The following is an 18,581-nucleotide window of genomic DNA, read 5'->3' as shown; positions in this document are numbered from 1 at the left end:
GGATCTGATAGGGACAGAGAGGGGTTTAAATGGATCTGACAGGGACAGAGAGGGGTTTAAATGGATCTGACAGGGACAGAGAGGGGTTTAAATGGATCTGATAGGGACAGAGAGGGTTTTAAATGGATCTGACAGGGACAGAGAGGGGTTTAAATGGATCTGATAGGGACAGAGAGGGGTTTAAATGGATCTGATAGGGACAGAGAGGGGTTTAAATGGATCTGATAGGGACAGAGAGGGGTTTATATGGATCTGATAGGGACAGAGAGGGGTTTAAATGGATCTGACAGGGACAGAGAGGGGTTTAAATGGATCTGACAGGGACAGAGAGGGGTTTAAATGGATCTGATAGGGATAGAGAGGGGTTTAAATGGATCTGATAGGGACAGAGAGGGGTTTAAATGGATCTGATAGGGACAGAGAGGGGTTTAAATGGATCTGACAGGGACAGAGAGGGGTTTAAATGGATCTGACAGGGACAGGGACAGAGAGGGGTTTAAATGGATCTGATAGAGACAGAGAGGGGTTTAAATGGATCTGACAGGGACAGAGAGGGGTTTAAATGGATCTGATAGGGACAGAGAGGGGTTTAAATGGATCTGATAGGGACAGAGAGGGGTTTAAATGGATCTGATAGGGACAGAGAGGGGTTTAAATGGATCTGACAGGGACAGAGAGGGGTTTAAATGGGTCTGACAGGGACAGAGAGGGGTTTAAATGGATCTGACAGGGACAGAGAGGGGTTTAAATGGGTCTGATAGGGACAGAGAGTGGTTTAAATGGATCTGATAGGGACAGAGACAGAGAGGGGTTTAAATGGATCTGATAGGGACAGGGACAGAGAGGGGTTTAAATGGATCTGATAGGGACAGAGAGGGGTTTAAATGGATCTGATAGGGACAGAGAGGGGTTTAAATGGATCTGATAGAGACAGAGAGGGGTTTAAATGGATCTGATAGGGACAGAGAGGGGTTTAAATGGATCTGATAGGGACAGAGAGGGGTTTAAATGGATCTGATAGGGACAGAGAGGGGTTTAAATGGATCTGATAGGGACAGAGAGGGGTTTAAATGGATCTGACAGGGACAGAGAGGGGTTTAAATGGATCTGATAGGGACAGAGAGGGGTTTAAATGGATCTGATAGGGACAGAGAGGGGTTTAAATGGATCTGACAGGGACAGAGAGGGGTTTAAATGGATCTGATAGGGACAGAGAGGGGTTTAAATGGATCTGACAGGGACAGAGAGGGGTTTAAGTGGATCTGATAGGGACAGAGAGGGGTTTAAATGGATCTGATAGGGACAGAGAGGGGTTTAAATGGATCTGATAGGGACAGAGAGGGGTTTAAATGGATCTGATAGGGACAGAGAGGGGTTTAAATGGATCTGATAGGGACAGAGAGGGGTTTAAATGGATCTGATAGGGACAGAGAGGGGTTTAAATGGATCTGACAGGGACAGAGAGGGGTTTAAATGGATCTGATAGGGACAGAGAGGGGTTTAAATGGATCTGATAGGGACAGAGAGGGGTTTAAATGGATCTGATAGGGACAGAGAGGGGTTTAAATGGATCTGATAGGGACAGAGAGGGGTTTAAATGGATCTGATAGGGACAGAGAGGGGTTTAAACACATCCTGGTCATATTAACACATCCTGGTCACATTAACACATCCTGGTCACATAACACATCCTGGTCACATTAACACAACCTGGTCACATTAACACATCCTGGTCACATTAACACATCCTGGTCATATTAACACATGCTGGTCACATTAACACATCCTGGTCACATTAACACATCCTGGTCACATTAACACATCCTGGTCACATTAACACATCCTGGTCATATTAACACATGCTGGTCATATTAACACATCCTGGTCACATTAACACATCCTATAGTCACATCCTGGTCACATTAACACATCCTGGTCACATTAACACATCCTGGTCACATTCTCACATCCTGGTCATATTAACACATCCTGGTCACATTAACACATCCTGGTCACATTAACACATCCTGGTCATATAAACACATGCTGGTCATATTAACACATCCTATAGTCACATCCTGGTCATATTAACACATCCTGGTCATATTAACACATGCTGGTCATATTAACACATCCTGGTCACATTAACACATCCTGGTCATATTAACACATGCTGGTCATATTAACACATCCTGGTCACATTAACATATTCTGGTCACATTAACACATCCTGGTCACATTAACACATCCTGGTCACATTCTGGTCACATTAACACATCCTGGTCACATTAACACATCCTGGGCACATTCTGGTCACATTAACACATCCTGGTCACATTCTGGTCACATTAACACATCCTGGTCACATTAACACATCCTGGTCACATTCTGGTCACATTAACACATCCTGGTCACATTAACACATCCTGGTCACATTAACACATCCTGGTCACATTCTGGTCACATTAACACATCCTGGTCACATTAACACATTCTGGTCACATTAACACATTCTGGCCACATTAACACATCATGGTCACATTAACACATTCTGGCCACATTAACACATCATGGTCACATTAACACATCCTGGTCACATTAACACATCCTGGTCACATTAACACATCCTGGTCACATTAAACACATCCTGGTCACATTAACACATCCTATAGTCACATCCTGGTCACATTAACACATCCTGGTCACATTAACATATTCTGGTCACATTAACACATCCTGGTCACATTAACACATCCTGGTCACATTCTGGTCACATTAACACATCCTGGTCAAATTAACACATCCTGGTCAAATTAACACATCCTGGGCACATTCTGGTCACATTAACACATCCTGGTCATATTAACACATGCTGGTCATATTAACACATCCTGGTCACATTAACACATCCTATAGTCACATCCTGGTCACATTAACACATCCTGGTCACATTAACACATCCTGGTCACATTAACACATCCTGGTCACATTAACACATCCTGGTCATATTAACACATGCTAGTCATATTAACACATCCTATAGTCACATCCTGGTCATATTAACACATCCTGGTCATATTAACACACGCTGGTCATATTAACACATCCTGGTCACATTAACACATCCTGGTCATATTAACACATCCTGGTCATATTAACACATCCTGGTCACATTAACACATCCTGGTCACATTCTGGTCACATTAACACATCCTGGTCACATTAACACATCCTGGGCACATTCTGGTCACATTAACACATCCTGGTCACATTCTGGTCACATTAACACATCCTGGTCACATTAACACATCCTGGTCACATTCTGGTCACATTAACACATCCTGGTCACATTAACACATTCTGGTCACATCCTGGTCACATTAACACATCCTGGTCACATTAACACATTCTGGTCACATTAAACACATCCGGGTCACATTAACACATCCTATAGTCACATCCTGGTCATATTAACACATCCTGGTCACATTAACACATCCTATAGTCACATTCTGGTCACATTAACACATCCTGGTCACATTCTGGTCACATTAACACATCCTGGTCACATTCTGGTCACATTAACACATCCTGGTCACATTAACACATCCTGGTCACATTCTGGTCACATTAACACATCCTGGTCACATTAACACATTCTGGTCACATTAACACATTCTGGCCACATTAACACATCATGGTCACATTAACACATCCTGGTCACATTAACACATCCTGGTCACATTAACACATCATGGTCACATTAACACATTCTGGTCACATTAAACACATCCTGGTCACATTAACACATCCTATAGTCACATCCTGGTCATATTAACACATCCTGGTCACATTAACACATCCTATAGTCACATCCTGGTCATATTAACACATCCTATAGTCACATCCTGGTCATATTAACACATGCTGGTCATATTAACACATCCTGGTCACATCAACACATCCTATAGTCACATCCTGGTCATATTAACACATCCTGGTCACATTAACACATCCTGGTCATATTAACACATCCTGGTCATATTAACACATCCTGGTCACATTAACACATCCTGGTCACATTCTGGTTACATTAACACATCCTGGTCACATTAACACATCCTGGGCACATTCTGGTCACATTAACACATCCTGGTCACATTCTGGTCACATTAACACATCCTGGTCACATTAACACATCCTGGTCACATTCTGGTCACATTAACACATCCTGGTCACATTAACACATCCTGGTCACATTAACACATCCTGGTCACATTCTGGTCACATTAACACATCCTGGTCACATTAACACATTCTGGTCACATTAACACATTCTGGCCACATTAACACATCCTGGTCACATTAACACATCCTGGTCACATTAACACATTCTGGTCACATTAAACACATCCTGGTCACATTAACACATCCTATAGTCAAATCCTGGTCATATTAACACATCCTGGTCATATTAACACATCCTGGTCACATTAACACATCCTTTAGTCACATCCTGGTCATATTAACACATCCTATAGTCACATCCTGGTCATATTAATACATGCTGGTCATATTAACACATCCTGGTCACATCAACACATCCTATAGTCAAATCCTGGTCATATTAACACATCCTGGTCATATTAACACATGCTGGTCATATTAACACATGCTGGTCATATTAACACATCCTATAGTCACATCCTGGTCATATTAACACATCCTGGTCATATTAACACATCCTGGTCATATTAACACATGCTGGTCATATTAACACATGCTGGTCATATTAACACATCCTATAGTCACATCCTGGTCATATTAACACATCCTGGTCATATTAACACATCCTGGTCACATTAACACATCCTGGTCACATTAACACATCCTGGTCACATTAACACATTCTGGTCACATTAAACACATCCTGGTCACATTAACACATCCTATAGTCACATCCTGGTCATATTAACACATCCTGGTCACATTAACACATCCTGGTCACATTAACATATTCTGGTCACATTAACACATCCTGGTCACATTAACACATCCTGGTCACATTCTGGTCACATTAACACATCCTGGTCACATTAACACATCCTGGGCACATTCTGGTCACATTAACACATCCTGGTCATATTAACACATGCTGGTCATATTAACACATCCTGGTCACATTAACACATCCTATAGTCACATCCTGGTCACATTAACACATCCTGGTCACATTAACACATCCTGGTCACATTAACACATCCTGGTCATATTAACACATCCTGGTCACATTAACACATCCTGGTCACATTAACACATCCTGGTCACATTAACACATCCTGGTCACATTAACACATCCTGGTCACATTAACACATCCTGGGCACATTCTGGTCACATTAACACATCCTGGTCACATTCTGGTCACATTAACACATCCTGGTCACATTAACACATCCTGGTCACATTCTGGTCACATTAACACATCCTGGTCACATTAACACATCCTGGTCACATTAACACATCCTGGTCACATTCTGGTCACATTAACACATCCTGGTCATATTAACACATCCTGGTCATATTAACATATTCTGGTCACATTAACACATCCTGGTCACATTGACACATCCTGGTCACATTAACACATCCTGGTCACATTCTGGTCACATTAACACATCCTGGTCATATTAACACATCCTGGTCATATTAACATATCCTGGTCACATTAACACATCCTGGTCACATTAACACATCCTGGTCACATTCTGGTCATATTAACACATCCTGGTCATATTAACACATCCTGGTCATATTAACAAATCCTGGTCATATTAACACATCCTGGTCACATTAACACATCCTGGTCACATTAACACATCCTGGTCACATTCTGGTCACATTAACACATCCTGGTCACATTAACACATCCTGGGCACATTCTGGTCACATTAACACATCCTGGTCACATTCTGGTCACATTAACACATCCTGGTCACATTAACACATCCTGGTCACATTCTGGTCACATTAACACATCCTGGTCACATTAACACATCCTGGTCACATTAACACATCCTGGTCACATTCTGGTTACATTAACACATCCTGGTCATATTAACACATCCTGGTCATATTAACACATCCTGGTCATATTAACACATCCTGGTCATATTAACACATCCTGGTCACATTAACACATCCTGGTCACATTAACACATCCTGGTCACATTCTGGTCACATTAACACATCCTGGTCACATTAACACATCCTGGGCACATTCTTGTCACATTAACACATCCTGGTCACATTCTGGTCACATTAACACATCCTGGTCACATTAACACATCCTGGTCACATTCTGGTCATATAAACACATCCTGGTCACATCCTGGTCACATTAACATATTCTGGTCACATTAACACATCCTGGTCACATTCTGGTCACATTAACACATCCTGGTCACATTAACACATCCTGGGCACATTCTGGTCACATTAACACATCCTGGTCATATTAACACATGCTGGTCATATTAACACATCCTGGTCACATTAACACATCCTATAGTCACATCCTGGTCACATTAACACATCCTGGTCACATTAACACATCCTGGTCACATTAACACATCCTGGTCATATTAACACATCCTGGTCACATTAACACATCCTGGTCACATTAACACATCCTGGTCACATTAACACATCCTGGTCACATTAACACATCCTGGGCACATTCTGGTCACATTAACACATCCTGGTCACATTCTGGTCACATTAACACATCCTGGTCACATTAACACATCCTGGTCACATTCTGGTCACATTAACACATCCTGGTCACATTAACACATCCTGGTCACATTAACACATCCTGGTCACATTCTGGTCACATTAACACATCCTGGTCATATTAACACATCCTGGTCATATTAACATATTCTGGTCACATTAACACATCCTGGTCACATTGACACATCCTGGTCACATTAACACATCCTGGTCACATTCTGGTCACATTAACACATCCTGGTCATATTAACACATCCTGGTCATATTAACATATCCTGGTCACATTAACACATCCTGGTCACATTAACACATCCTGGTCACATTCTGGTCATATTAACACATCCTGGTCATATTAACACATCCTGGTCATATTAACACATCCTGGTCATATTAACACATCCTGGGCACATTCTGGTCACATTAACACATCCTGGTCATATTAACACATGCTGGTCATATTAACACATCCTGGTCACATTAACACATCCTATAGTCACATCCTGGTCACATTAACACATCCTGGTCACATTAACACATCCTGGTCACATTAACACATCCTGGTCACATTAACACATCCTGGTCATATTAACACATGCTAGTCATATTAACACATCCTATAGTCACATCCTGGTCATATTAACACATCCTGGTCATATTAACACATGCTGGTCATATTAACACATCCTGGTCACATTAACACATCCTGGTCATATTAACACATCCTGGTCATATTAACACATCCTGGTCACATTAACACATCCTGGTCACATTCTGGTCACATTAACACATCCTGGTCACATTAACACATCCTGGGCACATTCTGGTCACATTAACACATCCTGGTCACATTCTGGTCACATTAACACATCCTGGTCACATTAACACATCCTGGTCACATTCTGGTCACATTAACACATCCTGGTCACATTAACACATCCTGGTCACATCCTGGTCACATTAACACATCCTGGTCACATTAACACATTCTGGTCACATTAAACACATCCTGGTCACATTAACACATCCTATAGTCACATTCTGGTCACATTAACACATCCTGGTCACATTCTGGTCACATTAACACATCCTGGTCACATTCTGGTCACATTAACACATCCTGGTCACATTAACACATCCTGGTCACATTAACACATCCTGGTCACATTCTGGTCACATTAACACATCCTGGTCACATTAACACATTCTGGTCACATTAACACATTCTGGCCACATTAACACATCATGGTCACATTAACACATCCTGGTCACATTAACACATCCTGGTCACATTAACACATCATGGTCACATTAACACATTCTGGTCACATTAAACACATCCTGGTCACATTAACACATCCTATAGTCACATCCTGGTCATATTAACACATCCTGGTCACATTAACACATCCTATAGTCACATCCTGGTCATATTAACACATCCTATAGTCACATCCTGGTCATATTAACACATGCTGGTCATATGAACACATCCTGGTCACATCAACACATCCTATAGTCACATCCTGGTCATATTAACACATCCTGGTCACATTAACACATCCTGGTCATATTAACACATCCTGGTCATATTAACACATCCTGGTCACATTAACACATCCTGGTCACATTCTGGTTACATTAACACATCCTGGTCACATTAACACATCCTGGGCACATTCTGGTCACATTAACACATCCTGGTCACATTCTGGTCACATTAACACATCCTGGTCACATTAACACATCCTGGTCACATTCTGGTCACATTAACACATCCTGGTCACATTCTGGTCACATTAACACATCCTGGTCACATTAACACATCCTGGTCACATTAACACATCCTGGTCACATTCTGGTCACATTAACACATCCTGGTCACATTAACACATTCTGGTCACATTAACACATTCTGGCCACATTAACACATCCTGGTCACATTAACACATCCTGGTCACATTAACACATTCTGGTCACATTAAACACATCCTGGTCACATTAACACATCCTATAGTCACATCCTGGTCATATTAACACATCCTGGTCACATTAACACATCTTATAGTCACATCCTGGTCATATTAACACATCCTGGTCACATTAACACATCCTTTAGTCACATCCTGGTCATATTAACACATCCTATAGTCACATCCTGGTCATATTAATACATGCTGGTCATATTAACACATCCTGGTCACATCAACACATCCTGGGCACATTCTGGTCACATTAACACATCCTGGTCACATTCTGGTCACATTAACACATCCTGGTCACATCCTGGTCATATTAACACATCCTGGTCATATTAACACATGCTGGTCATATTAACACATGCTGGTCATATTAACACATCCTATAGTCACATCCTGGTCATATTAACACATCCTATAGTCACATCCTGGTCATATTAATACATGCTGGTCATATTAACACATCCTGGTCACATCAACACATCCTGGGCACATTCTGGTCACATTAACACATCCTGGTCACATTCTGGTCACATTAACACATCCTGGTCACATCCTGGTCATATTAACACATCCTGGTCATATTAACACATGCTGGTCATATTAACACATGCTGGTCATATTAACACATCCTATAGTCACATCCTGGTCATATTAACACATCCTGGTCATATTAACACATCCTGGTCATATTAACACATCCTGGTCATATTAACACATGCTGGTCATATTAACACATGCTGGTCATATTAACACATCCTATAGTCACATCCTGGTCATATTAACACATCCTGGTCATATTAACACATCCTGGTCACATTAACACATCCTGGTCACATTAACACATCCTGGTCACATTAACACATTCTGGTCACATTAAACACATCCTGGTCACATTAACACATCCTATAGTCACATCCTGGTCATATTAACACATCCTGGTCACATTAACACATCCTGGTCACATTAACATATTCTGGTCACATTAACACATCCTGGTCACATTAACACATCCTGGTCACATTCTGGTCACATTAACACATCCTGGTCACATTAACACATCCTGGGCACATTCTGGTCACATTAACACATCCTGGTCATATTAACACATGCTGGTCATATTAACACATCCTGGTCACATTAACACATCCTATAGTCACATCCTGGTCACATTAACACATCCTGGTCACATTAACACATCCTGGTCATATTAACACATCCTGGTCACATTAACACATCCTGGTCACATTAACACATCCTGGTCACATTAACACATCCTGGTCACATTAACACATCCTGGTCACATTAACACATCCTGGGCACATTCTGGTCACATTAACACATCCTGGTCACATTCTGGTCACATTACCACATCCTGGTCACATTAACACATCCTGGTCACATTCTGGTCACATTAACACATCCTGGTCACATTAACACATCCTGGTCACATTAACACATCCTGGTCACATTCTGGTCACATTAACACATCCTGGTCATATTAACACATCCTGGTCATATTAACATATTCTGGTCACATTAACACATCCTGGTCACATTGACACATCCTGGTCACATTAACACATCCTGGTCACAGTCTGGTCACATTAACACATCCTGGTCATATTAACACATCCTGGTCATATTAACATATCCTGGTCACATTAACACATCCTGGTCACATTAACACATCCTGGTCACATTCTGGTCATATTAACACATCCTGGTCATATTAACACATCCTGGTCATATTAACACATCCTGGTCATATTAACACATCCTGGTCACATTAACACATCCTGGTCACATTAACACATCCTGGTCACATTCTGGTCACATTAACACATCCTGGTCACATTAACACATCCTGGTCACATTCTGGTCACATTAACACATCCTGGTCACATTAACACATCCTGGTCACATTAACACATCCTGGTCACATTCTGGTTACATTAACACATCCTGGTCATATTAACACATCCTGGTCATATTAACACATCCTGGTCATATTAACACATCCTGGTCATATTAACACATCCTGGTCACATTAACACATCCTGGTCACATTAACACATCCTGGTCACATTCTGGTCACATTAACACATCCTGGTCACATTAACACATCCTGGGCACATTCTGGTCACATTAACACATCCTGGTCACATTCTGGTCACATTAACACATCCTGGTCACATTAACACATCCTGGTCACATTCTGGTCACATTAACACATCCTGGTCACATTAACACATCCTGGTCACATTAACATATTCTGGTCACATTAACACATCCTGGTCACATTAACACATCCTGGTCACATTCTGGTCACATTAACACATCCTGGTCACATTAACACATCCTGGGCACATTCTGGTCACATTAACACATCCTGGTCATATTAACACATGCTGGTCATATTAACACATCCTGGTCACATTAACACATCCTATAGTCACATCCTGGTCACATTAACACATCCTGGTGGTCACATTAACACATCCTGGTCACATTAACACATCCTGGTCATATTAACACATCCTGGTCACATTAACACATCCTGGTCACATTAACACATCCTGGTCACATTAACACATCCTGGGCACATTCTGGTCACATTAACACATCCTGGTCACATTCTGGTCACATTAACACATCCTGGTCACATTAACACATCCTGGTCACATTCTGGTCACATTAACACATCCTGGTCACATTAACACATCCTGGTCACATTAACACATCCTGGTCACATTCTGGTCACATTAACACATCCTGGTCATATTAACACATCCTGGTCATATTAACATATTCTGGTCACATTAACACATCCTGGTCACATTGACACATCCTGGTCACATTAACACATCCTGGTCACATTCTGGTCACATTAACACATCCTGGTCATATTAACACATCCTGGTCATATTAACATATCCTGGTCACATTAACACATCCTGGTCACATTAACACATCCTGGTCACATTCTGGTCATATTAACACATCCTGGTCATATTAACACATCCTGGTCATATTAACACATCCTGGTCATATTAACACATCCTGGTCACATTAACACATCCTGGTCACATTAACACATCCTGGTCACATTCTGGTCACATTAACACATCCTGGTCACATTAACACATCCTGGGCACATTCTGGTCACATTAACACATCCTGGTCACATTCTGGTCACATTAACACATCCTGGTCACATTAACACATCCTGGTCACATTCTGGTCACATTAACACATCCTGGTCACATTAACACATCCTGGTCACATTAACACATCCTGGTCACATTCTGGTTACATTAACACATCCTGGTCATATTAACACATCCTGGTCATATTAACACATCCTGGTCATATTAACACATCCTGGTCATATTAACACATCCTGGTCACATTAACACATCCTGGTCATATTAACACATCCTGGTCACATTCTGGTCACATTAACACATCCTGGTCACATTAACACATCCTGGGCACATTCTGGTCACATTAACACATCCTGGTCACATTCTGGTCACATTAACACATCCTGGTCACATTAACACATCCTGGTCACATTCTGGTCACATTAACACATCCTGGTCACATTAACACATCCTGGTCACATTAACACATCCTGGTCACATTCTGGTCACATTAACACATCCTGGTCATATTAACACATCCTGGTCATATTAACATATTCTGGTCACATTAACACATCCTGGTCACATTAACACATCCTGGTCACATTAACACATCCTGGTCACATTCTGGTCACATTAACACATCCTGGTCATATTAACACATCCTGGTCATATTAACACATCCTGGTCATATTAACACATCCTGGTCACATTAACACATCCTGGTCACATTAACACATCCTGGTCACATTAACACATCCTGGTCACATTCTGGTCACATTAACACATCCTGGTCACATTAACACATCCTGGTCACATTAACATATTCTGGTCACATTAACACATCCTGGTCACATTAACACATCCTGGTCACATTCTGGTCACATTAACACATCCTGGTCACATTAACACATCCTGGGCACATTCTGGTCACATTAACACATCCTGGTCATATTAACACATGCTGGTCATATTAACACATCCTGGTCACATTAACACATCCTATAGTCACATCCTGGTCACATTAACACATCCTGGTCACATTAACACATCCTGGTCACATTAACACATCCTGGTCATATTAACACATCCTGGTCACATTAACACATCCTGGTCACATTAACACATCCTGGTCACATTAACACATCCTGGGCACATTCTGGTCACATTAACACATCCTGGTCACATTCTGGTCACATTAACACATCCTGGTCACATTAACACATCCTGGTCACATTCTGGTCACATTAACACATCCTGGTCACATTAACACATCCTGGTCACGTTAACACATCCTGGTCACATTCTGGTCATATTAACACATCCTGGTCATATTAACATATTCTGGTCACATTAACACATCCTGGTCACATTGACACATCCTGGTCACATTAACACATCCTGGTCACATTCTGGTCACATTAACACATCCTGGTCATATTAACACATCCTGGTCATATTAACATATCCTGGTCACATTAACACACCCTGGTCACATTAACACATCCTGGTCACATTCTGGTCATATTAACACATCCTGGTCATATTAACACATCCTGGTCATATTAACACATCCTGGTCATATTAACACATCCTGGTCACATTAACACATCCTGGTCACATTAACACATCCTGGTCACATTCTGGTCACATTAACACATCCTGGTCACATTAACACATCCTGGTCACATTCTGGTCACATTAACACATCCTGGTCACATTAACACATCCTGGTCACATTAACACATCCTGGTCACATTCTGGTTACATTAACACATCCTGGTCATATTAACACATCCTGGTCATATTAACACATCCTGGTCATATTAACACATCCTGGTCACATTAACACATCCTGGTCACATTAACACATCCTGGTCACATTCTGGTCACATTAACACATCCTGGTCACATTAACACATCCTGGGCACATTCTGGTCACATTAACACATCCTGGTCACATTCTGGTCACATTAACACATCCTGGTCACATTAACACATCCTGGTCACATTCTGGTCACATTAACACATCCTGGTCACATTAACACATCCTGGTCACATTAACATATTCTGGTCACATTAACACATCCTGGTCACATTAACACATCCTGGTCACATTCTGGTCACATTAACACATCCTGGTCACATTAACACATCCTGGGCACATTCTGGTCACATTAACACATCCTGGTCATATTAACACATGCTGGTCATATTAACACATCCTGGTCACATTAACACATCCTATAGTCACATCCTGGTCACATTAACACATCCTGGTCACATTAACACATCCTGGTCACATTAACACATCCTGGTCATATTAACACATCCTGGTCACATTAACACATCCTGGTCACATTAACACATCCTGGTCACATTAACACATCCTGGTCACATTAACACATCCTGGGCACATTCTGGTCACATTAACACATCCTGGTCACATTCTGGTCACATTAACACATCCTGGTCACATTAACACATCCTGGTCACATTCTGGTCACATTAACACATCCTGGTCACATTAACACATCCTGGTCACATTAACACATCCTGGTCACATTCTGGTCACATTAACACATCCTGGTCATATTAACACATCCTGGTCATATTAACATATTCTGGTCACATTAACACATCCTGGTCACATTGACACATCCTGGTCACATTAACACATCCTGGTCACATTCTGGTCACATTAACACATCCTGGTCATATTAACACATCCTGGTCATATTAACATATCCTGGTCACATTAACACATCCTGGTCACATTAACACATCCTGGTCACATTCTGGTCATATTAACACATCCTGGTCATATTAACACATCCTGGTCATATTAACACATCCTGGTCATATTAACACATCCTGGTCACATTAACACATCCTGGTCACATTAACACATCCTGGTCACATTCTGGTCACATTAACACATCCTGGTCACATTAACACATCCTGGGCACATTCTGGTCACATTAACACATCCTGGTCACATTCTGGTCACATTAACACATCCTGGTCACATTAACACATCCTGGTCACATTCTGGTCACATTAACACATCCTGGTCACATTAACACATCCTGGTCACATTAACACATCCTGGTCACATTCTGGTTACATTAACACATCCTGGTCATATTAACACATCCTGGTCATATTAACACATCCTGGTCATATTAACACATCCTGGTCATATTAACACATCCTGGTCACATTAACACATCCTGGTCATATTAACACATCCTGGTCACATTCTGGTCACATTAACACATCCTGGTCACATTAACACATCCTGGGCACATTCTGGTCACATTAACACATCCTGGTCACATTCTGGTCACATTAACACATCCTGGTCACATTAACACATCCTGGTCACATTCTGGTCACATTAACACATCCTGGTCACATTAACACATCCTGGTCACATTAACACATCCTGGTCACATTCTGGTCACATTAACACATCCTGGTCATATTAACACATCCTGGTCATATTAACATATTCTGGTCACATTAACACATCCTGGTCACATTAACACATCCTGGTCACATTAACACATCCTGGTCACATTCTGGTCACATTAACACATCCTGGTCATATTAACACATCCTGGTCATATTAACACATCCTGGTCACATTAACACATCCTGGTCACATTAACACATCCTGGTCACATTAACACATCCTGGTCACATTCTGGTCACATTAACACATCCTGGTCACATTAACACATCCTGGTCACATTAACATATTCTGGTCACATTAACACATCCTGGTCACATTAACACATCCTGGTCACATTCTGGTCACATTAACACATCCTGGTCACATTAACACATCCTGGGCACATTCTGGTCACATTAACACATCCTGGTCATATTAACACATGCTGGTCATATTAACACATCCTGGTCACATTAACACATCCTATAGTCACATCCTGGTCACATTAACACATCCTGGTCACATTAACACATCCTGGTCACATTAACACATCCTGGTCATATTAACACATCCTGGTCACATTAACACATCCTGGTCACATTAACACATCCTGGTCACATTAACACATCCTGGGCACATTCTGGTCACATTAACACATCCTGGTCACATTCTGGTCACATTAACACATCCTGGTCACATTAACACATCCTGGTCACATTCTGGTCACATTAACACATCCTGGTCACATTAACACATCCTGGTCACATTAACACATCCTGGTCACATCCTGGTCATATTAACACATCCTGGTCATATTAACATATTCTGGTCACATTAACACATCCTGGTCACATTGACACATCCTGGTCACATTAACACATCCTGGTCACATTCTGGTCACATTAACACATCCTGGTCATATTAACACATCCTGGTCATATTAACATATCCTGGTCACATTAACACATCCTGGTCACATTAACACATCCTGGTCACATTCTGGTCATATTAACACATCCTGGTCATATTAACACATCCTGGTCATATTAACACATCCTGGTCATATTAACACATCCTGGTCACATTAACACATCCTGGTCACATTAACACATCCTGGTCACATTCTGGTCACATTAACACATCCTGGTCACATTAACACATCCTGGGCACATTCTGGTCACATTAACACATCCTGGTCACATTCTTGTCACATTAACACATCCTGGTCACATTAACACATCCTGGTCACATTCTGGTCACATTAACACATCCTGGTCACATTAACACATCCTGGTCACATTAACACATCCTGGTCACATTCTGGTTACATTAACACATCCTGGTCATATTAACACATCCTGGTCATATTAACACATCCTGGTCATATTAACACATCCTGGTCACATTAACACATCCTGGTCATATTAACACATCCTGGTCACATTCTGGTCACATTAACACATCCTGGTCACATTAACACATCCTGGGCACATTCTGGTCACATTAACACATCCTGGTCACATTCTGGTCACATTAACACATCCTGGTCACATTAACACATCCTGGTCACATTCTGGTCACATTAACACATCCTGGTCACATTAACACATCCTGGTCACATTAACACATCCTGGTCACATTCTGGTCACATTAACACATCCTGGTCATATTAACACATCCTGGTCATATTAACATATTCTGGTCACATTAACACATCCTGGTCACATTAACACATCCTGGTCACATTAACACATCCTGGTCACATTCTGGTCACATTAACACATCCTGGTCATATTAACACATCCTGGTCATATTAACACATCCTGGTCATATTAACACATCCTGGTCACATTAACACATCCTGGTCACATTAACACATCCTGGTCACATTAACACATCCTGGTCACATTCTGGTCACATTAACACATCCTGGTCACATTAACACATCCTGGGCACATTCTGGTCACATTAACACATCCTGGTCACATTAACACATCCTGGTCACATTCTGGTCACATTAACACATCCTGGTCACATTAACACATCCTGGTCACATTAACACATCCTGGTCACATTCTGGTCACATTAACACATCCTGGTCATATTAACACATCCTGGTCATATTAACATATTCTGGTCACATTAACACATCCTGGTCACATTAACACATCCTGGTCACATTAACACATCCTGGTCACATTCTGGTCACATTAACACATCCTGGTCATATTAACACATCCTGGTCATATTAACATATCCTGGTCACATTAACACATCCTGGTCACATTAACACATCCTGGTCACATTCTGGTCATATTAACACATCCTGGTCATATTAACACATCCTGGTCATATTAACACATCCTGGTCATATTAACACATCCTGGTCACATTAACACATCCTGGTCACATTCTGGTCACATTAACACATCCTGGTCACATTAACACATCCTGGGCACATTCTGGTCACATTAACACATCCTGGTCACATTCTGGTCACATTAACACATCCTGGTCACATTAACACATCCTGGTCACATTCTGGTCACATTAACACATCCTGGTCACATTAACACATCCTGGTCACATTAACACATCCTGGTCACATTCTGGTTACATTAACACATCCTGGTCATATTAACACATCCTGGTCATATTAACACATCCTGGTCATATTAACACATCCTGGTCATATTAACACATCCTGGTCACATTAACACATCCTGGTCACATTAACACATCCTGGTCACATTCTGGTCACATTAACACATCCTGGTCACATTAACACATCCTGGGCACATTCTGGTCATATTAACACATCCTGGTCACATTCTGGTCACATTAACACATCCTGGTCACATTAACACATCCTGGTCACATTCTGGTCACATTAACACATCCTGGTCACATTAACACATCCTGGTCACATTAACACATCCTGGTCACATTCTGGTCACATTAACACATCCTGGTCATATTAACACATCCTGGTCATATTAACATATTCTGGTCATATTAACACATCCTGGTCACATTAACACATCCTGGTCACATTAACACATCCTGGTCACATTAACACATCCTGGTCACATTCTGGTCACATTAACACATCCTGGTCACATTAACACATCCTGGGCACATTCTGGTCACATTAACACATCCTGGTCACATTCTGGTCACATTAACACATCCTGGTCACATTAACACAT

At 41.3% G+C, this 18,581-nt stretch overlaps 1 protein-coding gene across 7 annotated transcripts in view; it reads right to left on the bottom strand.

Moving 5' to 3' along the window:
- Positions 1 to 18,581, bottom strand: part of plxnb3 (plexin B3) — a 308,336-nt gene that overhangs the window by 80,565 nt on the left and 209,190 nt on the right. The gene's annotated exons all lie outside the window — the stretch shown is intronic.

Source organism: Oncorhynchus mykiss, chromosome 9 (assembly GCF_013265735.2).
Source record: "Oncorhynchus mykiss isolate Arlee chromosome 9, USDA_OmykA_1.1, whole genome shotgun sequence".
In the NCBI taxonomy this organism is placed as follows: domain Eukaryota; kingdom Metazoa; phylum Chordata; class Actinopteri; order Salmoniformes; family Salmonidae; genus Oncorhynchus; species Oncorhynchus mykiss.
The sequence above is the reverse complement of the archived record's forward strand: the minus strand, read 5'-3'. Positions and strand labels throughout refer to the sequence as shown.